This window comes from Staurois parvus, unplaced genomic scaffold (genome assembly GCF_062004578.1).
Source record: "Staurois parvus isolate SC_StPar_1 unplaced genomic scaffold, SC_StPar_1.0 ptg000564l, whole genome shotgun sequence".
In the NCBI taxonomy this organism is placed as follows: Eukaryota; Metazoa; Chordata; class Amphibia; order Anura; family Ranidae; genus Staurois; species Staurois parvus.
In genome coordinates this window covers 2,347,969-2,363,027 of record NW_028318360.1, presented here as the reverse complement: position 1 = coordinate 2,363,027, position 15,059 = coordinate 2,347,969, and positions in this window count along the sequence as shown.

The following is a 15,059-nucleotide window of genomic DNA, read 5'->3' as shown; positions in this document are numbered from 1 at the left end:
TGGCCTGGTCAGGAAGGGGGTAGAAGTGCCTGTAGGTGAGAGGTTAAATAGCAAATGTTCTTGTGTTAGAACTGCAAATAAGAAAACTAATAGAGAAAAGAAACATAATTATCCCACAGGTAGCTGGGCAATATTACTGATTACGTGTCCTACAATGGACATTTTCTTATCATAATGAAGTAGAGGAAAAACATTTGACAGATAACATAGACGGAACTATATCAAAAGGCCTGACTGGAAGATATCCTAATGAGTGTTCATTTTGCAATACTGGAAGTGCAGTATCTACTGTATAACAAGTACAAAAATATAAACTTTGCAAGATAATGTAAAAAAAATGCTTAGATCACAATTAAAGTGTTTGTAAAGGCTCAAGGTTTTTTTAAACCTTCATCATTCTATGCATGAAGGTAAGAAGCATTCTGTGTGCTGTTCCCCCCCCAGCCTCTTCAATACTTACCTGAGCCTCAAGATCCATGCACGCGGGGCGTTTGATAACGCTGGTAATGTTAGCTGTGTAAAGTCATGTTAAAAACGTGAGTTTTTCAGCTTTTTTATGTCTTTGCATTAGTGTGTACCAGCTTTTTCCTGTGTTTTTCCATGTTTTTTTTTTACCAAAAGAAAAATTTTTTTTTATGGTAAAAAAAGTCCAAAAACGCTGGTTTGCAGCATTTACCGCGTTTCGCTGCATTTACAGCTAAAAAACTCCTCTAGAAAGCCAAAAAAATGTCCCTGCCAAAACACGCTGATTACAGTCTGTGTGCACAGACAGATAGCATAACATGCTGGGGAGTTTACTGGCTGTAGAAAAAAATGTCAAAAGCCAAAAACAGCCGTGCTTCCATATTAAAGAAAGGAAGAAGCTCTCTCCCAGCCAATAAAAGCTTCCCTTGATATACAGTTTACTGGAGGGGTTTCTGATTGGCTGACAAAACACTTTTAATCTTACATGAAAAGACTTCCCTTGTCATTACTGTAAATAACAATTAAGGTCACTATAGTGTTTACCAGGTACACAAGTCATCCTTTCACCATTTCCCATGAATGCCCCCTCCAGTCTAATAAATACTTCTTGTATGGTCAAATCACATTCTTTATCATCCTTAAACATAGAAACAATGTACCCTTTGAAATGTCTAATTAGATAAACAGGCTATTCCCCAAATACCAAGGTGACCTTCCATAAAATTAACATTGCAAAGAGTTCTTTTGATGTGTAAAGTAGTCTTTTCACTGGCCTGTCCAAGAATGATCAGAATGTGTTTCAATATCTTCAAGATCTATCTATATGTATATAAATGTATATTACACACAATATACTATAACCCCAATGTTTATTTATTTGGAATTGCTGCATTTCACTGGTCGGCCACTAGTCTCTCTCTCTCCCTCCCTCTCCCTTTCCCCTCTCCCTCCCTCTCTCTCCCTTTCGCCCCCCCTCTCTCCTTCTCCCTCTCTCTCTTTCTCCCCCAACCTCTATCTCTCCTTCTCCCTCTCTCTCCCGCCTCTCTCTCCTCCCCCCCTCTCTCCATTTCCCCCTCTCTCCACCCTCTCTCCCTTTCCCTCTCTCTCCCCCCTCTATCTCCCTTTCCCTCTCCCTCCCCCTCATCCCCCTTTCCCTCTCCCCCTCTCTCCCTCCCTCTCTCCGCCCCCCTCTCTCCCTCTCCCCCTCTCTCTCCCTTTTCTCTCTCCCTCTGTCACCCCCCCAACCTCCCCCCTCTTGCTCTCTCCCCCCCTCCCCCCTCTCTCTCTGCCCCCCCCTCTCTCTCCCCTCCTCTCTCTATCCCCGTTAGAAATTGCAGCTTGGCATTGTACGCTATTATTAAACGAAAATAAACTATCTCAATCAACAGTAACTATAATAATCCTTATGCTGCTAGCATTAGTAAATAGATAGGAAGTTAGATTTTTTTTTACTTGTTTTAAACTTTTTTTTTGTACATTTCAACTTCAGTTGCTTGCTGGATTCTGGCATAGACCATAGTAATGTTATACAGCTCAGGTGTCTTCATGGGCACATTTGTTTCTTTCAACTGCATAACGGGAGGAGGGGCTTTCACAGCCTCCTGCATGCATGCCTGGGCTAAGGGCAGATAGATTCTAGGAAGTAAATACTATATGAATCATCTGCCCTTACTAAAGATGGCCACAGCTAAAGCACTAAGCAGGGGTTCAAAGTAATTTCTCAATAAAAATAAAGCATGGAGACATGGGTGGATGAGTGAATTTTCTTTAAAAATTAAAAATGAAGTAAATGGCATTTTCAGTTTGTGGTTCTCAGATACAGTTTCATCAGTGATTGTACTCCTAGTATGTATGATGCATGGATGGTTTAGCCCAAAGTGCATAACTATACATTTATCAACATTAAACCTCATTTGCAACATAGTTGCCCAAAACAAAAGTGCACTGAGGTCGAAATATAAGATGGAGGCATCCTGTAGGGGTTTCTCCACTGATTTTGGTGTTATCTGCAAACACAAAAATGGTACTTTTATTTCCAAACTTTAAATCATTTATAAATAGGTGAAAAAGTATGGGTCCAAACCCAGAACCTCGGGGTACACCACTAATAACCTTAGACCATTCAGAGTATGAATCGTTAACCACTAGTCTCTAAAAATGGGCTTTCGTCCAGTTTTTTTTTTATCAATTTGCAGAATGGATTTTCTAACCCTGTAGACCATAACTTACACATTAACCATGTCTGGGGAACTGTGTGAAAAGCTCATGCAAAGTCCAAGTATACTACCTCCACAACCACTCCTTTATCTAAGTTTTTGCTTACATCCTCATAGAAATCACTTTGATAAGAAACCATATAGATGAGTTTATGCTAGAATACAAAATTCAAACTATCAAGTACCTTTCCAACTTTAGAAGATAAACCAACAAATCTGTAGGTAATTGGTAAAGACTTTGATCACTTTTTAGGCACCACATTGGCCTTCCCCCAATCCATTGGTGCTAAGCTAGTCATTGAAGAATTTCAAATCCCTTTTATATCAGTGCCATTACATTCTGATTTCTGTTCCCTTCATAAAAATGCTGATTAATTCTTTTAGTCGATAAAGAATTGCCTAAAGGAAAAAGTCTGGTTTTAATAAATGCATCAGGACAGGCCGGAAGATATACTTGTCTTATCTTGATTTCATTCATCATTTTTCTCTTCTTAAACCCTGTCTCTTGGCAAAATCTGAAACCCCTTTTCTCCATCCCTCCCATTTACCTTGCTTTCACCTTCTGCCATCTTGTGACCTTCTGCAGCACATCTGCTGAGATTTAGGACAGATGACACCACCACTGGAGTCTTTAGCACCCTATGAAGTTACTGCCAATGGACAGCCAATGCAAAGTATCCTTGTCATCAGTCAGCAACATAGAAACCTTAAAGTGGTTGTAAAGGCTCAAGGTTTTTTACCTTCATGCATTCTATGCATGTAGGTAAAAACCTTCTTAGGTTACCTTGTTAGCAGCCCTACCAGCCCCCCTAATACTTACTTGAGCCTCATCTCGATCCAGTGATATGAAAGAGATAAACGGCTCTTCCATTGGCTCCTGCCACTGTCAATCACAGCCAGTAAGCCAATGAGGAGGGAGTGGGGGCCAGGGCTTAGCCACTTCTGTGTGTGAATGGCTTGGCAATGCTCTTTTGGCTGTACTTCACCTTTGGATCACAGGAGTGCAGTTCATTCTGCACTCCTGTGAGCCGTTTTCAGCTGACAGCGGTGTCAGGGTCCTCTCAATGGCAGAAGTCCTGGAAGACCAGGCATTTCCGCCAGTACCCTACATGGCTGCAGAAATACACGCATCAGGCCCAGTTTTGGCGCCAAGCGGCCTTTATAAGGAGGCTCTTCACTCCCTCAAGTTGCTGGATGACCTCTAGCTCCCCTTACCTTGTTCCTGTTTCCTGTGTTATCCTGATACTGACTCGGCTTGCTCTTGGACCTGTCTACTCTGCTTAACCCCTGATATGACCTCAGCTTGGCTAACGGATACTCTCTCGCGTGCTCCTCGGTGTATGACCTCGCCTATCCCATCTGACTACGTCTGCTGTGATTCACCAACAAGCACTCCTACAGGCGACCTGTGCCACTTTGGGCCTGACTCCCGCTGTGCCACTCTTAGCTACAAGGGAAGCCCTCTCTCCATTGGCCTCCATCACCAGGTACCTGATGAGCGGGCTGAAGCCCGCTTTCGGCTGACGTCACTCAGCCAGTCCAGGCTGGGGAAAGATCCTGACTTCAAATTCAGGATCCACCCCAGAGTCTGCAGCGGGACCTGGCTCAGCTGCTCCCTCCCCCTCCACGGCCCAGTGCTCCAGTTAACGCTGTGGGGGGGATAGCAGACATTGGTGACTGACAGTCCCGCTTTCTGCTCATAGCAGCTGTGAGAGCTTAGCGATCAGCCATCATGTGATCACTGAATTGTCACACTTAGAGCTGGTGGGGGACCGATGCTGCATGAGACCGATGCAGCATCCATCTAGGTAAGTATAATTAAAAAAAAAAAGAAATCCCACACTTCTCTTCTAAGATGATGGTGGGTGAACACGCCACTGGATCATGAGACAGGTGAATGTGCTTTTTCAAAGTGAGCTCCTACAGATTTTGTACCTGCTGACTTTTATTTTTCTCAGAGGAGACTGGACAACCACTTTAATTAAGAATTTGGGCCATTTACATTAGTTTTTTTAATCTGCCGGGGTGTTTAACTGGGGGAATGGGGGTAGAACTAGAACTGGCTGGAGTCCAACATTAAACTAAACCCGTCACAAACCAGAACAATCTATGTATATAATGAAAAAGGAACAGAGTCAGGGAACAGAAAAAAAAAAACTAAAAAAATTGCCCATTACAACCAGTAGATTCCAAAATAAGAAGCTTACATCCAATCATCTACTTTTCCTATAAGGTCAGATTTCTTCCAACCTTCGCTTGCCCTATAAGGACTCCCTATTGAATGTTTTAAAATGATGAGAAGACTCATTGATCAAAATATTGCCTGGAGGGGACATGGCCAAGCTTGACTTTTCATGAAAACTTCAGCAAATGCATATAACCCTCAGTTTTCACTGCAAATACTGTATTTTCTATGTATGCATTGTTTCATCATTTCCTCAGGTTTACTGTAACCATTTATGCAGGCAAAATTAAAAAGCAGATTTTTACAATATACTTGCGTTGCAAAATGTTACAAACTAGATTATATACAAGTCAATGACCTCAACCATGAAAAGTCTCAGTATCATTCTGTCACACTGATAAATGCATTTGTATATTTCCTATATCCTGGCATAGACCAAGATGACTAACTCATCTCCAAATAAATTCTGATAAGTGGGTAGCTAGGAAGGAAAGGAAGGGAGGTGATAGTAAATGAATGGAAAAGGAAATGATCTTTTCTGATCCTACATGTATATTAATGCTTATATAATGCACTAATCTAATTTTTGTCTATTGAATACAAATCTATGGGACTTTTCTGTATGTCTTTTTTTTATGGAAATGCCTTTTTGGTGAGGTCAGTACCCTTCAAAATTGAGTTTTTGACATGTACCCCTATTTAATATATGTACACACTTTCTGCATTTTATGTATACTCACATTTTAAATATGTGAAGGGGTTTATCTTGCTTTGGGTTCTTGGCTGGGGTTTCTTTACATTTGCAATCATATTATGTATAATTTGTAGCCCCCTGGTCCTAACCTGGATATACTATGCAATTTTAGTTTTAGGCTGGGCTGTAGGCAGCTCAGACTGATTGCATAGCTTGTATTGCCTAACCTGGATATACTATGCAATTTTAGTTTAAGGCTGGGCTGTAGGCAGCTCAGACTGATTGCATAGCTTGTATTTGGGCTTTCCCTAAGTGCCAGTCACACCGGGTGCAGCTTACCATGCCATGCGAATTTCAAATCACATGGCAAGTTGCACCCTCTTCTCCGCAATTAAAGCGGTCATATCGGTGCGATTCTGACTTGGTCGGAGTTGCACTGATTTCTAAAGTAGTACATGCACTACTTCAGGTGCGACTTGCAGGGACATCTGTGTTTTGTAAGCCGCAGATATCTTGCAAGTCGCATCTGAAGTTGGAATGACATCCAACTTTGAAATCGTGTGACTTCACTGGAAGTGACACGATTTCAAACTCAGATCGGTGTGACGAGGACTTAGCTCTGCTGGGTTGTACATTTCTCATTGTTGCCAGTAGGTGCTACTGATACCACAGGCCAATGTATGAGATTTCATAAACAGTTATGACTACGTATTTAAATTTCCTTCAGCCAGCCCAGTAGGAGGTTCTTTGCCTCTGGTGCATGCTGGGAGAGGATATAAATATTTGGGGCAGCCCATGTGCTCACTCTCTTACCTCAGGAGGTGCTTCTAAAAAGAGCTCTGTGCATAGGCCCAGAAGCCTATCTTGGGCCTACCTGTCTGAGGTGGTCCTGACACTGTCCTGCCTGAGATGGAGAAAGCCGAGCAAACGTGAGAAGAGCTAGGGGAGGCCCCTTGCTGGAGAGAGCTAAGATGAAGGCTGGTCACGCAGAAGGGCCTGGTGGCTCGATTGGAGGACGTACCAAAATCAGAAAACCTGCTTGCAGTGTTGCCGGGTCGGCTTAAAGGTTCCGACACCATAAAGCTGGGCTTTGTTCTGGGTCCAAAGAGTCTGTAGGTAGTCTTCTGCGGTATCTGGAACCCCTAACCCTCTCTCCTTCTACCTCCTTTCCAAGTTCAACATTAAAACTTTAAAAAGTGACTGGTGCCCAATTTCTGTTCAAAACTCCCCATTATAGCCATGGACTCCGACCTGGGGTAAATGCTAGCTCGCTTCCTGCCTCTGGAGGTATTATCTTCAGGGGGGGCACTACAGTTTGATATCTTACCCTTTTGGTTGCAGCAAGCAGAGACATCTTCCCCTTCATTCAGATTGCTCTACTCCAGTTTGCAGGGCCACCCACCATGTGATCCTGGAGAAATGACCCAGGTAAATATTCTGTGTAGCCATGCATGAGTTTAAATAAGGCCATATATACATCTACCATCTGACTAAACAAACTCCCATAGATCACAACTGTGTTTAAGAGCTTGCCTTACTGGATACTAATTGATACTTATTGAATAGATTGTTTAGACCTCATCACACTTTTCAGCTCGAAGCTTGATGCTCAGAAATGCTCAACAAAAAAAATTCCATTCATTTCAATGGCCCTTGATCACATTCAAGCGTTTTGTCACCTGTAGCAAAACACCTGTCACTCAAAAAAGTACATGTGATACTTTTTCAGGCAGATTTAAGCATTTTTGTCTACATAGACTTGAATAGAAAACAGAACAGCAAAAAATTTGTGTTTTTGAAAGTTTTTTCAGGTTTTTTTTTTAGCTCAAACAGCAGCTCCCCTTCCCTTTTCTTGCATCACTCCACATCTTGTGATCAAAATGAAGGAAAGTCTGCTTCTGGAAGCTCAAATGTTCATCTTATTCCTAGCCACCCCTGTGTCTATGATCCCAGGGATCCCCATTATAAGAGCTGGGAAGAACCACCGGAGCATGGGAGTAAGTGGGACAAAACTAGCTGCCCCAGTGGAACATATACACTGCTCCCCAGATCAAGGAGAAAGCTTTAGAACTTCTGTGTACAGCAGCCATCTGCTTGATTCTGGGTTTATTTATTTCACATACTTATATAGTGCTGTCAATTTACACAGCACTTTACACATATATATTGAACATTCACATCAGTCCCTAACTCTCAAGGGGTGTACAATCTAAGGTCCCTAACTCACATTCATACATACATATATTAGGGCCAATTTAGACAGGATCCAATTACCTACCAGCATGTCTTTGGAGTGTGGTAGGAAACCAGAGCACCCAGAGGAAACCCAAGCAAGCACAGGGAGAACATGCAAACTCCATGCAGGAGGCACCATGGTCAGGAATTGAACCCATGACCCATTTACTGCAAGGCAGACATGCTAACCACTAAGCCACTGTGCCACCTGAGGATTTTCTGTTGTATGTGCCTAGGGCACATCTACACAGGTTTCTATTGGCCACAACAAAAATGCCAAAATGTTAAACACCTGAGAAAACACCTTTCCTATTTGCAAATCTGCTAAAAAAAACCTCTAAAAAACGCCTTGAAAAATCGCCAGAAAACACTCAGCTCAGTGTGAATGTAGCCTTAGGTAAGCCCTCACAATTTGGTGGGTCCTAAGAAGATACACCGAGACAGACACAGTACATGATAGCAACATTCAGTGCCCATTTGGGGGGGTCTAAGGATTATTATTATTAATAATATACAGGATTTACATAGAGCCAACAGTTTGCTCAGCACTTTACAATATAACAGGAGACAATACAGCAACAATACAGTTCAATACAAGAGGGTTAGGAAGGCCCTGCCCCTTGGAGCTTACAATCTAAGAGGGAGGGGCTAGTGGTACAAAAGGTAGTAACTGTGGGGGATGGACTGGTAGGAGGAATAGAAGATTCTGTTATTAGCTGAAGGCAGGATAGGCTTCCCTGAAGAGAGGTTTTCAGAGATCCCCTAAAAGTGAGCAGAGTAGGCGATAGTCTGATAAATTGGGGTAGAGAGTTCCAGAGGATGGGGGAAGCTCTGGAGAAGGCCTGCAGACGAGCATGGGAGGAGGAGACAAGGGAGCTAGAGAGCAGGAGGTCGTGCGAGGAGTGGAGAGTATGGTTTGGGTGATATTTGGAGACAAGATTGGTGATGTAATTTGGGGCAGAGTTATAAATGGCTTTATATGTTATTGTTAATGTTTTGAATTTTATCCGTTGGGCCATGGGAAGCCAGTGGAGGGATTGGCAGAGAGGGGTGGCAGATACAGAATGGGGTCTAATGGGATCTTGTAATTCTATATAACAACACTTAACCCTATAATATCCCAGAAAAGTAATCTACCTCCACCCTTGAAGGCCAGCTAGACGAAATATATATGACTTTTCTTTGAGCAAATAAAATATAATAAATAAATAAAATAAAATAAAATAACACCAACACAAAACATCAAACCATAAAAATTAATTATTATATTAAATTAATTTTATGGTTTGATGTTTTGTGTTGGTGTTATTTTATTTTATTTTATTTATTTATTATATTTTATTTGCTCAAAGAAAAGTCATATATATTTCGTCTAATGGGATCTTACCTTAACTATAGGTCCCCTCAGGGGCGGACTGACCATTTGGAAACTCAGGCACTGCCCGAGGGCCCGGGGTTAGTAGGGGGCCCCATGAGATGCCCCTGATACCTTTTTCATAGGCTTTTTTGAGTTTGGGCAAGGACACAGGGACCCCATGATCCCCTATTGCCCGGGGGCCCCATGAGTTGTCAGTCCGCCCCTGGGTCCCCTATTCATTTGCTAGAGATATGGGGTCTCCCAGTGTAAACATTACAGTAAATAATGAGGGTTCAATGATTTCAGATATTTAAAGTGTGGTTTGAAGATAGCATGCGTGGTTAAACGTGGGCACCGTTTGACCAGATCACAGGTAAAGTCTAATAGATTAGTTGTAGGATGTTGGAAGCTATGGACAAAACTGATAGCATTCTTCACCCAGCCCACTTTGCTATTATTACCAGGAGAATTAAAACAAGGCCTATTATTTTGTTACTTCTGGATTCCATTTTAGTTTAAAAAATAGTTCATTGAGCACAGGGTTGAACTGAATTCAAGTTTCGGTTCGCTAGCTGTTTTTGTACTTCCCTTTCTAATCTCACATGCCAAAAATAGTGTGCTCATAACAATAAATGACTATGAGAAGCCATTGTTTGTATCTAATTAACCTTATCTGTATATTCAAAGTAGAAGTACAGGTGCATATCCCTCAAGTTTTATATTTTATTTAATTGGCTTATAAATATTACAAAATCATAACATTTTACCCAATTCTATAAAAAAAAGTATGTAAAAAAACAAACCATTGCAAGGGATGAATAATTTTGAGACCTTAGAGATGTCATGTTTAAAATATGCTGACTTATTTACTATAATAAATATGGGTGGGGTCATTTGGGTTTTTAGCCAGTAAATGTGATTAGCGAGTTTAGTGACCAATGTGGTGAAGGGTGGTCATTGAATTTTGGCACTGACCCACAATGTACATCCTTTGTTAGGACACCCACAGGATAAAAAAAGTTAACTTTTCTTTTGCTGGTGGTAATTTGGTGGTTGTGTATTTCTTGTGTGGTTTGTTTTTAATTTTGTGGTGATAGGGTTTTGTATTTCCTTTTAGTTTGGGGTGCATCAGTCATAGGTTCCTGACTGTCCATTCATGAGGTTTTTTTTTTACAGCAGAGGGTTCTAAAAGTTAAAAATACTGTACCAAATTCCTTACACTGCAGCCTGGCCAGGAAGGAAAGAGGGTGAGAAGTGTAGGGCATCCTCCATCCTGCTGTACCATACCAGGTCACATGCCCTTTGCAGTCATTATGTCTACTGCTACTGTGGTCAAACAACACTGATTCATCAGTCCACAGCATATTATTCCAGAAGGCCTAGTCTATGCCTATGTATTCAGTGGTAAACTAGTCTTGGTCTAATGTTCTTTTATGGACAGGAAAGACTTTTTCCTGCCACACTTCCTTAACTATCCTGGTTAAATTGGTGCAGTCTTTTTCTGATTGTAGGTGCATGCACTTTGATACCAACTCTTACAATAGTTACCTGCAGATCCCAGGATGAAATTTTTTGGATCCTTGGAGACCTTTTAGTGTCAGATGGTCAGTACTTGGGATTTTCTGGGCCGGCCAGTCCTGGACAAATAAGCAGTTGTTTGAAATATACCTCATGGCACCTCATTTGGAATGCCTGATATTAACTTAAAGTGGCAATAAATGCACGAGTGTACTTGTTTCATGCTGTAAATCTGTATTTTCATGAATTTAGATTATGAGAATGAATATGCCATGTCAATTTGATGTGTCATTTATTTATTTTTATTTTCTTTATTACAGGTACTTATAAAGCACCGTCAATTTATGCAGCGCTTTACACATATATTGTCGATTCACATCAGTCTCTGCCCTCAAGGAGCTAACGATCTAAGGTCCCTAATTCATATTCATACATACAGGTGAAACTCGAAAAATTAGAATATCATGCAAAAGTTAATTTATTTCAGTAATGCAACTTAAAAGGTGAAACTAATATATGAGATAGACTCATTACATGCAAAGGAAGATAGTTCAAGCCCTGATTTGTCATAATTGTGATGATTATGGCTTACAGCTCATGAAAACCCCAAATCCACAATCTCAGAAAATTAGAATATTACATGCAATCAATAAAACAAGGATTGTACATAGAACAATATCTGACTTCTGAAAAGTATAAGCATGCATATGTACTCAGTACTTGGTTTGGGCCCTTTTTGCAACAATTACTGCCTCAATGCGGCATGGCATGGAAGCTATCAGCCTGTGGCACTGCTGAGGTGTTATGGAAGACCAGGATGCTTCAATAACGGCCTTCAGCTCTTCTGCATTGTTCAATCTCATATCTCTCATCTTTCTCTTGGCAATGCCCCATAGATTTTCTATGGGGTTCAGGTCAGGCGAGTTTGCTGGCCAATCAAGCACAGTAATCCCACGGTCATTGAACCAGGTTTTGGTGCTTTTGGCAGTGTGGGCAGGTGCCAAGTCCTGCTGGAAAATGAAGTCAGCATCCCCATAAAGCTCGTCTGCGGAAGGAAGCATGAAGTTCTCCAAAATCTCCTGGTAGACGGCTGCATTGACCCTGGACTTAATGAAGCACAGTGGACCAACACCAGCAGATGACATGGCTCCCCAAATCGACACAGACTTTGGAAACTTCACACTGGACTTCAAGCATCTTGCAGTGTGTGCCTCTCCATTCTTCCTCCATACTCTGGGTCCTTGGTTTCCAAATGAGATGCAAAAGTTGCTGTCATCAGAAAAGAGGACTTTGGACCACTGAGCAACAGACCAGGTCTGTTTTTCTTTAGCCCAGGTATCACACTTCTGATGTTTGTTGTTCAGGAGCAGCATGACAGGAGGAATACGACATTTGAAGCCCATGTCCAGGATCCGTCTGTGTGTGGTGGCTCTTGATGCACTGACTCCAGCCTCAGTCCACTCCTTGTGAAAGTCCCCAACACTTTTGAATGGCCTTTTCCTGACAATCCTCTTCAGGCTGCGGTTATCCCTGCTGTTTGTGCACCTTTTTCTTCCACACTTTTCCCTTCCACATAACTTTCTATTAATGTGCTTTGATACAGCACTTTGGGAACATCCAACTTCTTTTGCAATTACCTTTTGAGACTTTCCCACCTTATGGAGGGTGTCAATGATGGTTTTCTGCACAACTGTCAGGTCAGCAGTCTTTCCCATGATTGTGATTCCTACTGAACCAGACTAAGAGACAATTTAAAGGCTCAGGAACCCTTTGCAGGTGTTATGGCTTAATTAGATGATTAGAGTGGGAAACTTTGAGCCTAGAATATTGCACCTTTTCACAATATTCTCATTTTCTGAGATTGTGGATTTGGGGTTTTCATGAGCTGTAAGCCATAATCATCACAATTATGACAAATCACGGCTTGAACTATCTTGCTTTGCATGTAATGAGTCTATCTCATATATTAGTTTCACCTTTTAAGTTGCATTACTGAAATAAATGAACTTTTGCACCATATTCTAATTTTTTGAGTTTCACCTGTATATATACTTAGGCCAATTTAGACAGGAGCCAAATAAGTATTTAAGGGAGGCTAGGGGGGAGATGACATTCAAAAGGTTTTTTACCTTAATGTAGAGAATGCATTAAAGTTCGTTGTAAACCCTTATATATACCAAGTGAAGTGACTGGCCTCAGGTGATTCATAGACATGAGACAAATCCTCCTATATATGTTGTACCTGTTTATCTATAGCATTCTTTCTCCTTCATCCATTCACAGTGCAGAATTTACACAGGATCTCTCAGCTCTGAAAAGAAGGGGGTGGAGGGAAGGGACACCCCCCCCTTCACACAGCGCACAAGAACAGAGCTGAGGCTGTCAATCTGTTTGAGCTCCCTCCCCTGTCATTTTTCTCTTGGTGTCAGGAAAATTCTTCAGAAGTGACTCATGCTTATAGCAGGGTAATGAGACAGCAAACAGAAATGACACTTAGTGCTCTGGACTAAGACAAGTACATACTATAGAGGAATATGCTTTGTTCTTATTTAATGTCTGAGGTTGACAACTACTTTAACCCCTTCACACGTAAGGGTAAAACAAATTTTAACCCCTAAGCACAATTTTGCACATTGTCATGTGTTAATAAAACTGTACAGATCATCACAACTACTTCCAAGTAGATTATACCTTGTTTTTCTCAGGACAAATTGGGCTTGGTGGTAAATGGTAATGGATATCTCTGGATATTTAAAAAAAATGTTTTTTTAAATTTAGCTGTGTGTTTCTTGTTACTACCATAACCTACCACCAACGAACAACCCAAAATAAATTTTCCAGCTCTTGGCGATCGCAGCGATACCATATATGTGTATGTTATTTGTTGTTTGTACCCGTAGTACAGCCCAGAAACAATAGCGCGCATTTTGTTTTTCGTTTTTACCTAAAACACACTGACACTCTCTGACACTGATACCAATTTTTTTGTAAACCTTGATCTAAGTATTTTTACTTTGTTTTAAATTTTATTTTTTTATATATTTATATATATATATATATATATTTTTTTTTTTTTGTCTTTCGCTGTTTTTTTTTCTCTACGCAAGGAGAGAGATACAATATATCTCTCTCCTTCATTCAGAGAGAGAAAAAAAAACAAGGGGGGGGGGGGCGACTGTACAGTGACAGATCACTGTGATAGCCAATCAGCTATCTCAGCTATCATGTGACCCAGAATCGAGAGTCCCGGGTTGTTAGAATGGAACCCGGGGCTCTTATTGACACCCCGGTCTTTGTGCTGGGAGCGTGCTGTGCGGTGTGCTCCCAGCACAAAGACAGGTATGCAAATATGCGGCCCCACGGAAAAAAGCCTAGTTCTGTGAGGCCACATATTTGTATGACATCATCGTGATGGGGTCAAGGTAAAAAAAACATTTGCCTTTAGAACCACTTTATGTTCTGAACTGAAGGCACCTTACTAGTCTTCCACCTGGATGGTAAGGAGGGATCTCATGAAATAGTATAGTCAAACTATACTAAACTGGGAAACAAAGTGTCGAATTAAGGGGCACTCCAACCAGGAGTGGAGAACTGTCCCTTTCAAACCACAACATCTCCAGCAACCAACTGATTCATTAAAGCCAACTTTCTGGCAGCACAATGCCTAAACTGAGGGAACCTTATTTGCTGTCACCTGGAAGGTATGAGGCTGAAATAGCATAATCAAGTGATCCTCCAGGACTTAGAGCTGTAAATCTGGGTACATATGATCTGAACATTGGCTGGTGCAGCTGGAGCTAGCCAACATTCAGTCAGTGTGTACAGTGTACAGCTGTCTGTCCAACAAAAACCAGTTGTGAGGGCAGGCATGGAGGAAAACCAGATGATCAGTGTTCTGGTGGGGGGGGGGGGGGGGTAGTCCCTCTCTCAGAATACAAAGGCACAGCAGAGGAGATCGCCGCACCAACATAGTTTATGTTGGTACATCGATCTGTCAGTCTTTGTGTCAGTGTGCGTACCCAGCTTACATGTTGGTTCAAAACAGTACGACCCAAAAGGGTTGTATTATGGTGAGAAAATGCCACCACCTCTCTAGCAACCAGCCAATACATCTGGATACATTAACCTGTTGCTGCCCAGGTAACACATATTCATGGTGGCAATAGGGTTGGCTTTAAAGCCCACATGCACCACATATGGTTCTCAGGGCAGTTTCTGTGCTGAGAGCGTGCTCACTGCATGCTCCCAGCACAGAGATTGAGCTGTCAGTTCTTGGTCTCCACTAACTGTTAGTATCCAGTGGGACCAGCTCCTGATCATGTGATCACTGTGACAATCAATCACATTGGTCAAATGATCGCCGAATCTTTCCCACCATCTGGGCATACA